Source organism: Andrena cerasifolii, chromosome 2 (genome assembly GCF_050908995.1).
Source record: "Andrena cerasifolii isolate SP2316 chromosome 2, iyAndCera1_principal, whole genome shotgun sequence".
NCBI lineage: Eukaryota > Metazoa > Arthropoda > Insecta > Hymenoptera > Andrenidae > Andrena > Andrena cerasifolii.
In genome coordinates this window covers 25,049,071-25,062,882 of record NC_135119.1, presented here as the reverse complement: position 1 = coordinate 25,062,882, position 13,812 = coordinate 25,049,071, and the positions used below count along the sequence as shown (strand labels likewise).

The 13,812-nt window shown below is 40.0% G+C and overlaps 2 protein-coding genes across 2 annotated transcripts in view; one reads left to right on the top strand and one right to left on the bottom strand.

The window, feature by feature from the left end:
• LOC143378767 (very long chain fatty acid elongase AAEL008004) overlaps positions 1 to 12,412 on the bottom strand; it is a 39,076-nt gene extending 26,664 nt beyond the window's left edge. Inside the window, exon 1 of the mRNA XM_076830732.1 lies at positions 11,929 to 12,412. The gene's annotated coding sequence lies outside the window, so the exon portion shown is untranslated. The remainder of the gene's footprint in view (positions 1 to 11,928) is intronic.
• The window catches only part of Sit (stuck in traffic), an 82,554-nt gene that overhangs the window by 16,717 nt on the left and 52,025 nt on the right, over positions 1 to 13,812 (top strand). The gene's annotated exons all lie outside the window — the stretch shown is intronic.

Here is a 13,812-nt window from a genome sequence, read left to right as displayed (position 1 = left end):
TAACTCGCGGTAAGCAAGAGATAGAAAAAAAGTTTCACGACAAAAGTTACTTCTTTTAATTAGATCTATCATTTGGTAGAAAAATTATTTTACAGTCCACGAGTTGTAACAAAAAATCGGAAAATAACCGGATTTTCAGGGATCAATTACACCCTCTTTGAGTGCATTAGGGCAGCAAACAAAAATTGCGTTGTAATCAGGGGGAAATTCCTTATATATTCACGAAGTTTCAGAATTTTTTAAATTTCCGGGTTCGAGATGTTCCTTTGGTAGTAATAATTACAACAATGAAAAATTAAATAGGAAGAACAACGAATATTAAGGCGGGAAGGGAAGACCTGACAAGGTGGGACTAACACATTTCACTCCTGAAATCGTTTATATCCTAATAAAAGCAGATGTCATGAAGGATGGGACACTTGGGCTACACGTAATCCCCCAGTCACCTGAATTGGCTATGAACCTACATCATCTCGTAGCGCGCTCTAAATAAAGCTGATAAACCAAGAAAAAGCTTTGAATATATAGCAAATATTCTCCTTCAACCAACAGCAAAGAAAATAACCACACAGAGCAACCTTCGCAGACTCCTGCTTGCCCAACTCCGCCTATTCCAACTCTGTCCTCCAAACGGTCCTATCATTTCAAGGACAGCTACCAGGATGAAGCAACGCCTCTCCTCTGAATCTCTAAAACACGTGTGTGTCTCGGGAGCACGTGGATCTCGCAGCCAGAGCTTCGCTTCCCCAATTATACAAAACCAAAGTAGCCGGAGAAACCTTAACGGGACCTCAGACTCTAGTCGAGGGACTTGCCTGAGTTGACACGCAACGGCGCCCCAGCTCTTCTCACTTTCATCCCATAGTTACCGGTTCGTGTAAATGGTATTGGTTTCACGGTGTCCCCGATTATCCTGGAAGGTCTAGGCGAGCTGACGCCGACGCGTTTTCTAGGTCCTCGTCATATAAAACGCATTCTTCTGCGAATACCATCCATGAAAGCACACCGCGCGCCGCAAAGAAAGTCGCCGCGCCACCTCTCTCTTCTGCCGTTTATTAACGTGATTCACAGCTGATCTGCCTGTCACGTTGCAGCCCGATGTTCCCATCATCTTCAGGCGAACCTTTTCGTTCCGCACGTTTTCCGTCTTGGCCCACTTCTCACAGCAGTGGCCTCTTCGGTCGTTCTTGCAAGCAACCGGCCACTCGTGTTTTCCTTAACCCTGGGAATTTTGGAGATTCGATGGAGGGTGACGTCAGGTTTTCAAAGTCCTCCGTGCTTCAAGATCGGGGAGAGATTCTTCTTTGAATCTTCGATCGTTTCTCATTAATCTTAACCCTTCGTGGTCACACGGTCTTATAACCATCAATTGGACACCCCCGCGTCACTTTTGAGTTACCAAAGCTTCGTATTTTTTAAGCTTTTTAACTTCTCAGTGATGATTGAACATTCTTAATACTCATACAGTCATGCTCTAATAGTCTTTTAAATGTAAATTTTGATATGATGAAATTTGTAGTGGAAAAGATACTTGTGGAAAGAAGCGATTTCTTTGGTTATTATTCACCAAAATTTTAATATTAAAATCTACAAATTTACAGAAATACTGGGAAAAATATTGTCTCGGGTGCGATACATCCCGTGTGACCACGAAGGGTTGAGAATATTAGATTGAAAGCGGATTTGAGCTTGTGGAACATATATTGATAATTCTTTATTGCTTCATTAGATATTAAGAATAATACCAATAAGATAAAAAAAAAAACAAATATACACATAAGAAAAGAAGAAAGAGAAAAATAGTAGTATTAAAAATTATATAATATTTGTAAAAGTAGAAATAGAGTGCTAAAGCCGAGGTCCAGCTGTCAGCTGTTGTTAACCTAACCACTTGCTACTGTTAATACATAGCAAAATATGCATTTTACAATCTCGAAATTCTTTTTACTCCACTCGCGCTCCTTTTGCCCCGAGCCTCTACGAGTCTGTCTCCAGTCTGCATGTAACTTGTGATTGAATTTTACAAAAATCAGGCAGTCTACCTTCGAAATATTCGTGTAAATCGCACAGCAGCATCCTCCCTCGCTGCGCAGCATAATTGGCACGCGCAAGTGGTTGGCTCTTGTTTCGAGGCGCTCCGGGTCGAGATTCCTCAGCGATAGACATACCTGCGTGCGCGATTACGCGAATCTTCGTAGCCTTGGTGTTTGTTGACACGAGGTGGAAAGACCAGGTCGCGGAATTTCGTCGAGTTCATTACGCAATTCCTGCTGTACCTGTTTCGTGCGTTTACAGAGATCCTTTCGATCAAAGATATTCCTTTATCTCTTTCGAATGCTTCGACAGCTCCGTGCCTAACAAATTGCTCACTTAACGAGGTCACTCTTTATCTTCGTGAGAAAAGCAAACGCGCGAAGAAGCATCCTTCTTGCACGCGCTCTCTCCAGGTTCGCTGCTATCGTGAACCGCGATAATCATCGAAAGCTCTTAAAAGATGTATAACACCGAACGAGCCTGCAGTTTCGCGTTCTTGCGAGCAGACTAAATTGCACGCGGGCTAGAAATTTCTCCACCAGCCTGGTCCTGCCATCCTGCCAGCGGCAGTGAATATTTAAGAGTCGATAGTGTGTCGGTTCGTGCTGAAAAAATTCTCTTGGATCCTCGACAAGTTTTATATTATTCTGGAGTCGGTCTTTCGATCTAGCGGAGCTTTTCATTTATTCCTTTCCTCCTCGATGTGTTGTATGTTATTCCAGTCTATTAATCTCTACCATTATATAAAAATGTTCCTGTCATTTATGTGTGTATGTTCGAAAGTGCAACACTCAAAAACTACTGAACCGATTTCGATGAACCATATACCAGAAGAATCTTTGTTCCAATGGGACTGCTATAGAATAGTTGCAAACCCACATTCAGAGGGCGCTACACTTACTTTTAAAATAAAATGTTAAATTAAACGAGACCAAAAAGTCTAATTTGCGGTTTAGCATTGCTTTTCATTTCTTCTATTTATTTCAAAATAAAAGTATGAAAGTTTGGAAGCGTTCGTTGACGCTTTTTTAGAAAAATTGTGAAGAAAAATTGCGTCGTTTACTTAATTATTTTCGTAAGTTTCCTTCATATGTAACAAACAAAAACCTATCTTCTCTCTCGAAGCAGAAAAACAAAACAGAAGGAAAAACTGTAATAAATGCAGAGATTCAAAATTAACTGCAGTACTAATCACTATCGTAGCGAAGCACGGGTATGTTGCTAGTGAAACTATAAAAACAGAATAATTCATCGTGCCAAGTGGTCCCACGAGTTATCCTCAGCCAACCACAATTCATCCAAGCAAATGAAACGTTGTGCGAGCCAAGCTGCAGCTTAACTCCAGCAATTTCTCTGTGGCGCACGGCCATTAGCATCGCATTTTGCGGTTCCCCGTTTAGCGAAGCGTCCACCCGCGTCGAACTCCAGGAACCATTTGAGGAAACTGGATTTCAATTTCCTCCTGGCCCTGCCGCAGCTCCTGCGACCACTAGGGAGGTGAATCTCGACGGTTCAAGTGGTACAGATAAATGTATAGGCGAACAGCCCCGGAAGCAACGTTCCCCCTTGAGCCTCCCACTTCCTTCCCGAAGTGTCGGTCGAACTTGGGGTTCGCGAGGTGAACGTCATCTCGAAGGCTTCGCGCCGGCGGGGAGGGCGAAGAGGTTGATGGGACGCGTGGACGTCCGCTCTCCGCGGGCCATTACGATCGGGAACGAGGCACGCGAGCCACCTCACCTGGAAATGGTCCAGCGACCTTGTGCCGAATATTTATGTCGTCGTGCTGTCCACGCGCGGTTGCGTAACGCAACGTGTTTCACGTGCGCGGACATTCTCCCTAGGGTTACAGCGAGGTGGTTGACCATGCAGGGCAAGAACCAGCGATTTCTCAGCCGCGACAGTTCCGCGAGTTACGATAGCGAGGGAACCGTGGGGACGAATTTAAGTTGTGGTTTTTATTGTTAACAGATTACCGGGGTGAAGACAATAGTGTTTTCTTCTCTGTGGCTTAACATATGCAAATATGCGATATCTATTTTTACCGAATTTGTTACGTGCAGACCAACGGTTCCCAATTTTGTTATTGTGGCTGGAGGAATTTGTAAATGTGCCTTGATGAATGGTAAATTTTGAGCAACCAGTGTCTGCTGGATAACATTTTGGGTAGTGGCAATTGCGACGTTATTTTCGTTAAAAGTTTCAACTACAGTGACTCGCATTAATATTCGGACAGTTTTTAAAATCGCATAACTTTTTTAGAATTGGTCCAAACGACTTGAGTTTTTTTGAGAAGCTAGAAGGATTAGTTTGCTAAAAAATGTATTTGGTTGGAATAGCGAAAAAAATAGTAAAGGTCGATTTTTAGACTTTTTTAATTTTCATTACAAGCTCACAAAAGAAGTTTAAAAATCGACCTTTACTATTTTTTTCGCTATTCCGACCAAATACATTTTCTTTCAAAACGACCAAATACGTCATTTAGCAAACTAATCCTTCTAGCTTCTCAAAAAAACTCAAGTCGTTTGGAGCAATTCTAAAAAAGTTATGCGATTTTAAAAAGTGTCCGAATATTAATGCGAGTCACTGTACCTATTTGCAGAAATAAAATGAAGAGTGAAAATTAATAATTTTACCACTTTCGGGTGTTAAGAGAAAATAATGTCCGAACCTGTTTAAGTTTATGGAAATTGTTTATGTGTATCGGGCGATTGTAATGAACGAGTAATCAGTCTCTACTAACGACTTATTCTATCGCGTGATATCAACATCGGTATAAAACGTTGCATGCACTGCGATTTGTCACTAATGTCACGTAACGGATTGATAATTCACCTATGGTCGCAACCAAATACAGTGAGACAGGTATAAAAGAAATATGTAACATATGTACTAATGCCTTTTACCAAAGCACATGCAATATACAAAATCATTTTTGCATATCAATCTATGCATTTGCATAAACATCCGCTTTCTATTAATGAGCTTTGGGTACAGGGTATCTACATGCTCGCTCTTCTATGGATTACTATCACATATATTCTTTTATATCCCTCTTACAGTCTGAATAGTAGGGTGGTGCTTATTTGACTCCAAACACTTATTTTTGTATCTTTTCACGAGGCACCCTGTCAATGTGTTCACACTTACGAGTAAGTGGTGTGGTATTAATTTTATTTTCTTTCAGTTCCATATTTGGCATTGCTACTAAGCATTGAATTTGCGCCTTTTAAGAATAAAGATGCAAATTTATTTTCGACGTCTTATATTTTTTAAACACATTTACTTAACGTTGGAATATTATTACCAAGTAAATTTGTGAACCAACAACGTTTTAAAAATAGCCAATTTATGTTTAGAAAAGTCTAGTAGTAATGTTTACTAGATAGAGTGAGGTGTAGGCAACTATTCTGGAGGGAGAATTGTTGGTGTAATAACGCCAGACAATCCGACTCTCAGGTTTATAGAGGGTGCATGAATTCGTCTGAAGCAAAAATACAATTTTATTTAAAATATTAATAAGCGGGTAGCAACCTCTAATACATTGTAAAATGTAATACAATTCTAACGAGGCCCGTTTTGTCAGCATAGAGAACAAAATGTCAGGGTGCTTCAGCCATATAGTAAAAGTTGAATGTTAAGCACCACTTTACTGAATTGTCTATAAGGGAGAATATTATTTATAACACAAGCGACATTGATCAGACAAAATAGCCTCCTAGGCGAAGATTTTTACGAAGACATTACACATTTTAGTAAGAATATTAGAAGAACAGGGATTCCTATCAAGTGTACCTGCTCGAGAAAGTGACAAATTGCAAAATGAATCGTGTTAATATACAATACGATATTGTGGGATCAGGAACCCTCGTAAAAGGGAGCCCGGAATAAGAGACCTCGGAGGGTCGGCTTTGGCGCAGAGTTGGGCAAAACGTAATCTAATTACAAATTACGATTAAACTGTAATTATTGTATAATTAGATTCCATTTTGCACAACTCTGCTTTGGCGACATTGGTAAGGCGGCTGACCAGTGCGCAGAGGATCCATAAAATCGCGGGTTCGAGTCCCGTCGCCGAGGTCCGTTTTTTTCCGTGGCTGCCTAACACATAGGAACAACAAAACCTACTCCTACGCTAAAATCCTATCATATAATCAGCAAAAAATATCAGCTTTATATTCCCACCAAAAACTCCTCCAATCCCTCCCGTTCTAAACCCGCGCGAGGCTGCTCAGGTGTTCCCCTCGTTAATCGTAAAAGGAAACGCGCAACGTGTTTGTCTTTCGCAAGCACGAGGCACGCCGCGACCGCGGTTATCGTCGACAAACATCGGTCCGAATTCGAGAGGCGTCGATTTCCTGCGATCTCGCGCAGTGCCTTAGCACAGACAGAGTTAGTCGTTACATCAAGGGGTGAAATCGAACAGTCAAGTCTCTCGCGTACCTAGGGAAAAGCAACCACCCGGGGACAATTAAACGCTCTGCAACCGAATTACGTCGCGATCACGTTGACCAGCGCAAGAAGGCTGCACATTTTCGAGCAGCAGTTGTATCTATTCCTTGCAGCACCTCTAACTATCGCGCGCTTTTCACTGGAGCATCGATCTAACGATAAGCCAGAGCACTGCCAAGGAGGCAGTCGTGTGTTGGCAATGGCGCAACGCTCGGCTCGTCGCGAATTACGCTCCCCATTTTCAGCCGCCTCGCGCAAAAGCTAGGTATTATTTATTGGACAGGCTGGACGGCGGTGGTTGCGCTGGATGGAGGTGGAAACTGGCACTGTCGGTCGCGGGAACGAACGTTTACGAAATCGTTGGCGAACGCGCGAATAACGATCCTAATGGGAACGAAAAACGAGACCGAGAAAGCGGATGGAGCGCTCGGTGACGGGGGGAGAAGCTTCGAATGCTGTTGTATTCTCGTTGCTCGGATAGTGCCTACATGTTAATCGCAGGTTCACTGTTTACCAGCTAATTTCTCTTTAATGCTACTCGCCGATAGGACACGGTATCCCCAGCGGCGACGATAACGCGCTGGATCTCGGATAACAGGCGACTCGTTTCCTGGTTACTTCGCTCGCTAGTGAAACGAGTCAGGCATTCTTTCTTCTGGCGTCCTCTTTCCAGCCGCCCGACCTCAGGACTCGCCGTGGCACACTTCGGTGGGTGTTTATCGATCGCATATATTGCACCGGAGGTGTAATCTTCAATGGATTGATACTGGGTCGGTGGAAGTGTCGTTTTCTACCGTTGACTTTCGATTCGCTCGTTTCACTCTGCTGGACTGTCTGATCATCTGGGAAATGTAAACCTGGGTATCTCTGCCCCACCGAGAAGTTTCGAAATATCCAGATGCGCGGAAAGTTCGCGAGGTTCTTTACAGCTGAGGGATCGCAACCGAGGAACTGTTAACTTTTAACTCTGTATTTGGTGGGGTTCGAAGTGAATTATTTATTATAAAATTCTGCGGCGGGTGAATTCTGTATACAAACACAGCCTTCGAATTTTCCTGAAATTTCGCTGCGAACTTTCCCAACAACCCAATACTTAAAAGTTTCATAATTGAAGAGTACTTCGCATAAATTATATATAAATTTTAATCCTCCAATTAAATTTTAATGTAATCTATCAAATTACTTAATTTTCAATCTAGAAAACACTGTAAGCTCATTGAAATTCACGAATCTTGCTCTCGTGGTTATAAGAAAATCCGTAGCAACAGTGCACAAGAGTTTCCCTATGAATGTGGCAGAAAACCATCGACGCTCAATAACAAAACAAATATTTTTTTGTCGCTAACACACACCAAGCCCTCTGGACTACGTGATTCCACAGAAACCTGACGAGACAATTTGTTGACGCAACATCGCCGCGACAGGTCCCATTTCTCCGAGCAACTTCGCGACCTATTTTCGCGCGATGTTTGCCTCGCAGGTTGCATATCGTAACGCAATTTATGGGCTTCTTTATGACGCTCCACCTACCAACTGCGTAACACGCGTGTTCCACGCTGGTTCGTATTTCTGGTCCACTGGTTCCGACGCGTGCTCGTTGCACAAAGGTATCGAATTTCGCGCCGCTTCTTTCTTAATCGCGCGACGATACCGGGGCACTGATTAACAACCGAGCGACGTTTCCGTTTACGCACCGGTTAGTATAAAAACGCTCGCCGTTGGAATATGTCTCTTGCGTACAGGATTAGCAAAGCGTTTCCGTCGTTTGAAGGTCAGCAGATTTATACCGAGCCAACCGTTCAATTTCTCCCCCCAGAGTCAGGCGAAAGGAGATATGGTTTCTTTTCGCGGAACGAAGACGATGAGTCAATTATCGCGTGCCGTGGTTCAGGAATTGGTCGGAAATGTAGAGTTCGGGAGGTTGCGCGCTTCGCAGTGCTGTCCCACATTGATGCCTGATCATTGAGGGGTGTACTCTACTCGGCGAAGTGGAACCACTCGGGCGAGTGGAATACGTCCTTAAGTGTTCAGACAGCCAGGCAGGCGAAAGGAGGTGCTCGATACAATTTTCAATCGCCAATCATTTTTATAATAAAAAAAGACTGTAGGATGTGTCATTTGTCCTTTGTCTACTTGGCCCCTTTCACTGTCATTCCCTTTCGCTAAGTTCTAGTATCTCAATCGTAATTAAAGACGTTGGGTTAAATTAACTCTCGCGGACCGCGGATGAAAATGGCCCCCAAAAAGGCCAAATTTCAAGTGCACCTGTAGTCTAACCAACGACGGAAGCTGTGCTTCACGACTGCCTGGCAAGGGCCGAATGTTTGCTGACAAGGGACGTTCGGCAACCCGGAAATTCAGAAAAATATGACACTTGGTGGACAAGCAGAGTAGTTCATCCGTAACGAGACCCAATTTTTGGGGGTGAAATCGCCCTTTGAAAGAATGCAGAATTTTCTGTTTCGTAGAATAACTCGAGAAGGGTGAGAGATATTGAAAAGAACCTTAAGCAGAACGTACATCGTTTTCTTATATCTACAAAACCGCGTAAAGTAGTTTTAAAAATTTAAAGTAATTTTAAATTATATTATCTACAAAGTGTAAACTAAGTTTCGAAAAATCCATATTTTTCATGATGAAATACCTCTGGATAATCTCTTTTCATACGTATAAATAATTTATGTGTTATATTTTTTTTGCAAACAAATAGAACCTCTATTACCGATTTTGAAGTCCATTTTACCAGTTTCCATTAATAAAATGTTTTTTTAAAGTCATATTTAAATTATTATTTATACAAAGTTTAGACAGCTTTCAATTTTTTAAGCAAGGCAATAAGTACATAAAATTGCATTCAAGGTAAAACTCATTAAAAATAATCAATGATGTGCAGGAATCATTATGATAACAGCACTTTCGTGTATGCATTACTTGAAGTGCTGTCTTATTAGGCTCTTTTTGAAACCACACGATAACTAAATAATATGTTATATATAATATTATAATATTATAATATTTAACAGTAATATTATATATATGTTATAGTGGGATAGGTAAGTAAAATTGATTTACAATAATTTAAAATTCATGTATATAAAATTCACATATATATAAAAGCGGATATCTAGAAATGCATTCCAGCGAATTTCAAAATCCTGTAGATTTCTGTTAATTCAGGAATGAAAAGCTTATACCCAAATGTAGTATTTGTGGGGAGCCGGCTTTTATGCGATGTGCATGGTGTGGCAAGTATTTTTGTTTTAATCATTTCTTGATAGAAGAAATTCATGAAGAATATCATTATTTTACCAACTACAAACCGTAATTTTCAATGTATCTATCGTTTTCTATTAGTATAATTCTTCCAATGTATAATCAAACAATACAGCATGTACAAAAAGAGACTGCAAATGTTTAAATATTGCTTTATGCAACCACGTCATTAACGAAAACTGCTATAATGTTGTAATTAAATTTAATATTAATAACTTTAATGCAATATTATATATATTTTATTAGCGGGATAGGTAGGGGAGATGGGGGAAATGAGAGCCAGTGGGTAATAAGAGCCAGTATAGTTTTAATAACATTGTAAATTAAACGACGACATATTATCGCCCAAAGGTGTAACCACTGGGCATTTATTTATCTCTCTAGTCGCGTTCGTGCCAGTGGCAGAGAACGTTGGTTGCTCCGCACGTATTCCTGTTATTTCTCGAAAATTTGCATCGAAATGGTAAGTACAAAACCGTTGTCTATTATATTTTGTTTAGGCCTTATTTGAAACATCCATAGTTAAGCTGTGTTATAGTAACTACAATTTTGTGTTTATTTAAAATGTTATTCTGCTATTTTTACAGAAATAAAACAAAGCTCACGGGGGTAATGAGAGTCAAGTCTCTCCTTACCCCACAAGAACTTTGAATAGTGACAGCTTTTTTTGCTATAAATGCCAAGAACTTGGAAACAGTTGGCACAGGTTGTGACGCACCAAATAAGTATTTACACATGTGATTTTTGTAACTAAGTGTATCCACTTAATTAGAATTCGTTAAACATTAATCAAATCATTTAATTTGACTGTTGTACTGATATTATGGATCTCTAATAACTGCTACCCTTTTAATATTAGAAGAAAAGATTTTAATTTTTTTTTGGCTTAATAATTTTCTGCGTTCTGTGTGGGGACTTGCTTGTCCCTCATTACCCCAACCTGCGGGCATGTGGGCCTAAACTACTTTTTCAAGAAAATGTTATATTTTACTTTGAGTTGGTGGCACGTGAAAAAGTTCACTCTTATATTATTGTTTATTATTTGTTTAAAGAATTGCCAAAGGTTCTAATAAATATTTCAACTGATTGATTAAATATCTTGACTTTTCGTTAACTGGCTCGTATTTTCCCCGCCTCCCCTAAGTAAAATTGATTTACAATCATTTAAAATTCACATATATATATTCCAAAGTCATAGTAAATTTTCGTGCATTATTTAGTTATCGTTTGGTTTCAAAAAGAGCCTACTAAGACAGCACTTCAAGTAATGCATACAGGAAAGTGCTGTTATAATAATTCATGCACGTCACTGATTATTTTTAATGAGTTTTGCCTTGAATGCAATTTTAGGGACGTACTGTGTTGCTTAAATAATTGAAAACTGTCTAAACTTTATATAAATAATAATTTAAATATGACTTTAAGAAACCATTTTATTAATGGAAACTGGTAAAATGGACTTCAAAATCGGCAATAGAGGTTTTATTTGTTTGCAAAAAAAAAATATAAAACATAAATTATTTATATGTACGAAAGGAGATTATCGAGAGGTATTTCAGCTAATATTTACAAAATACAAAAACTTAATTTGAACTCGGCGGATGGCGCTACTGGGTAAAATTTACCACAGAGGCGCTAGATGCGAAAATATGAAGACTGTTTGAGTTTTTGTTACAATTTTTTTAAAGAACTTTAATAAAGATTTTAGGATATTCCATAAATTTTATTCGATTCTTAAAACACTGTACTTTACCATAAAAATAACAAAGTTAAAACAAAATATTCTGAAACCGTGGTTCTTTACGTTTCAATTTTGGGTATTTCTGACCCGGTAGCGACAACCTGTGTTACAATATAAGGTGCGCCTCCCGCCGGGTTAAGGGTTGGTGGCGGGGTAACTTGAAAAATATGGACATTTCGAAAATTATTTTCACGCAGTTTTGTAGATATAGGAAAACGATGTACCTTCTGTATAAACTTCTTTTCGATATCTATTCTACGAAAAAGAAAGTTTTGCATTTTTTTCAAAGGGTGATTTCACCCCCAAAAATTGCATATATCACCAAGGAAAAATAGGGTTGCTTTACGGATGGACTACTCTGCTTGCACACCGAGTTTCATAATTTTCTGAAACTCCGGTTCGCCGAACGTCCCTTGTGAGAAGCGACTTACCTGTTCACGGGCGAAAACGACGCGTCGTTCGAAAGTAAACGTCAGCCCACTTCACTTCACCTGAATCCGCGCCGCGTGTCGGCCTGGATCTCGCGCGGCTCGCAGTTCCTCGAAGAGGAGCCCTCTAAGTAGCTCGATCTCACGGAGTGCCACGCGATCGGTTCAACTCCCAGAGGCGCCGCTGCTCGATGGGCCCGTGTTCTCGAAATGAAGCCAATGGATCCTGCGGCTCTGCTCCCTCTTGAATGGGTACCCCGTTCACTAGCACCTGCTTCTTGAACAACAGATCCGCTGGCCGCGTACGAGTACCTCCCCTTCGAACGTCGCACTCCGGTCACACGCGCAGGGGGTCAGCACTGTGTCACAGTTCGCGAGTGCACGATTATACGCGCGAGTGACACGCTCCCGATGGCACACGTGTGTCGCCGTCCTCGCGAAGACACATGTACAGGATGCGGGTCCAACTCGGTCGATGCTGCGTGAATAGTCCGCGCCGCAGCGGGCCCGCGGTTTAAGTATTGGTTAAGCCTAGTGGGGTTCGGCCGAGAGGCGGCTAGGGTGGGGGCGTGTGGGCCTTAGGTGATCGTCTGAAAATCCTATGCCACGGGGAGTCAAGGTCTCCCTTCCTACCGCGTATATCCACGAGGAGAGAGGGGACCCCGTCCTCTCCAGTTACACCCTTCGGCCAAGGTCGTTCCAAGTCCAACCCCGCCGCTTCCGCAACTCGGCGAACGCCCCCTCGACTTCCTCGTGGATGTCGGGACTAGTGGGCTAGTCGTGCGCGATGTTTATCGATAACTGTATAATCCAGTATTTTAGCCTATCGATATATCGATATTTCAAACACTAATAATGCCAGGTATCAATATTTTGGTGAAAATATCGATAATTTTTAGTGCACCTTCTTTCGTTCAAGCCAATTCAAGCTAATAATTTTCGAATTACTACGTCTAAGTAAAATTCAGTAATTGATTTTCATATTCTTATATTGAACGATGCCTATGACGTTTCTTATTAAAATATAAATCGTCGTTGTAACTATGCTTTGTATTGGGCAATGCCTGTCTATTTTCAATAATAATAATAATAATAATAATAAGAATAATAAGAATAATAAGAATAATAATAATAATAATAATAATAATAATAATAATAATAAGAATAATAAGAATAATAAGAATAATAAGAATAATAATAATAATAATAATAATAATAATAATAATAAATTCTAGTTTCCTTTATAAATATGATTTGAAAAGCAAATTACTTGTTTCCATTTTAATTCTTTGAATCTTGATTTAAATAAAATAATTTCCTAATGCTACACAAAAGCTTTTAACATGGATTTTTTTTAATCCACAAAAGATATTCAATTGAATATATATGTAGCTAATTTTTTAATTGGCAAATTGATACGGTTTTCGTATTGACATTATCAATATCAATACTTTCTGAATAATGTATTTCATGCATCGATCTTGAACGAAAAAATATCGATAAACATTATTGATAGTTGGGACTAATATCGCATATCTTATTATACTATCGTAGATTTCCTTATAGAGATCGAAAGTATATGTCACAAATTTGTAAATTAAAGATGCTACCAGAAGCTCGTCTGACGTTGAGATATCAACAAAGGCGGAAGAGAGGAAAGAAGAGAAGAGAGGGAAAGGGAATGACAAAACCGTCTGTTTAAAATTCACTATCTTTATTATATGAAAATACATTATAATAAATGAACGATTATGCATTAACGATAGATAATAATTAGGAAAAATTAATGATAATAAATGAGAATACCAATGAAATCATAACAGTGGGTAATTAACCATTACATTTATGATAATTTCGTCGACCAGAAGGTTTAAAAGAGTGATTGAA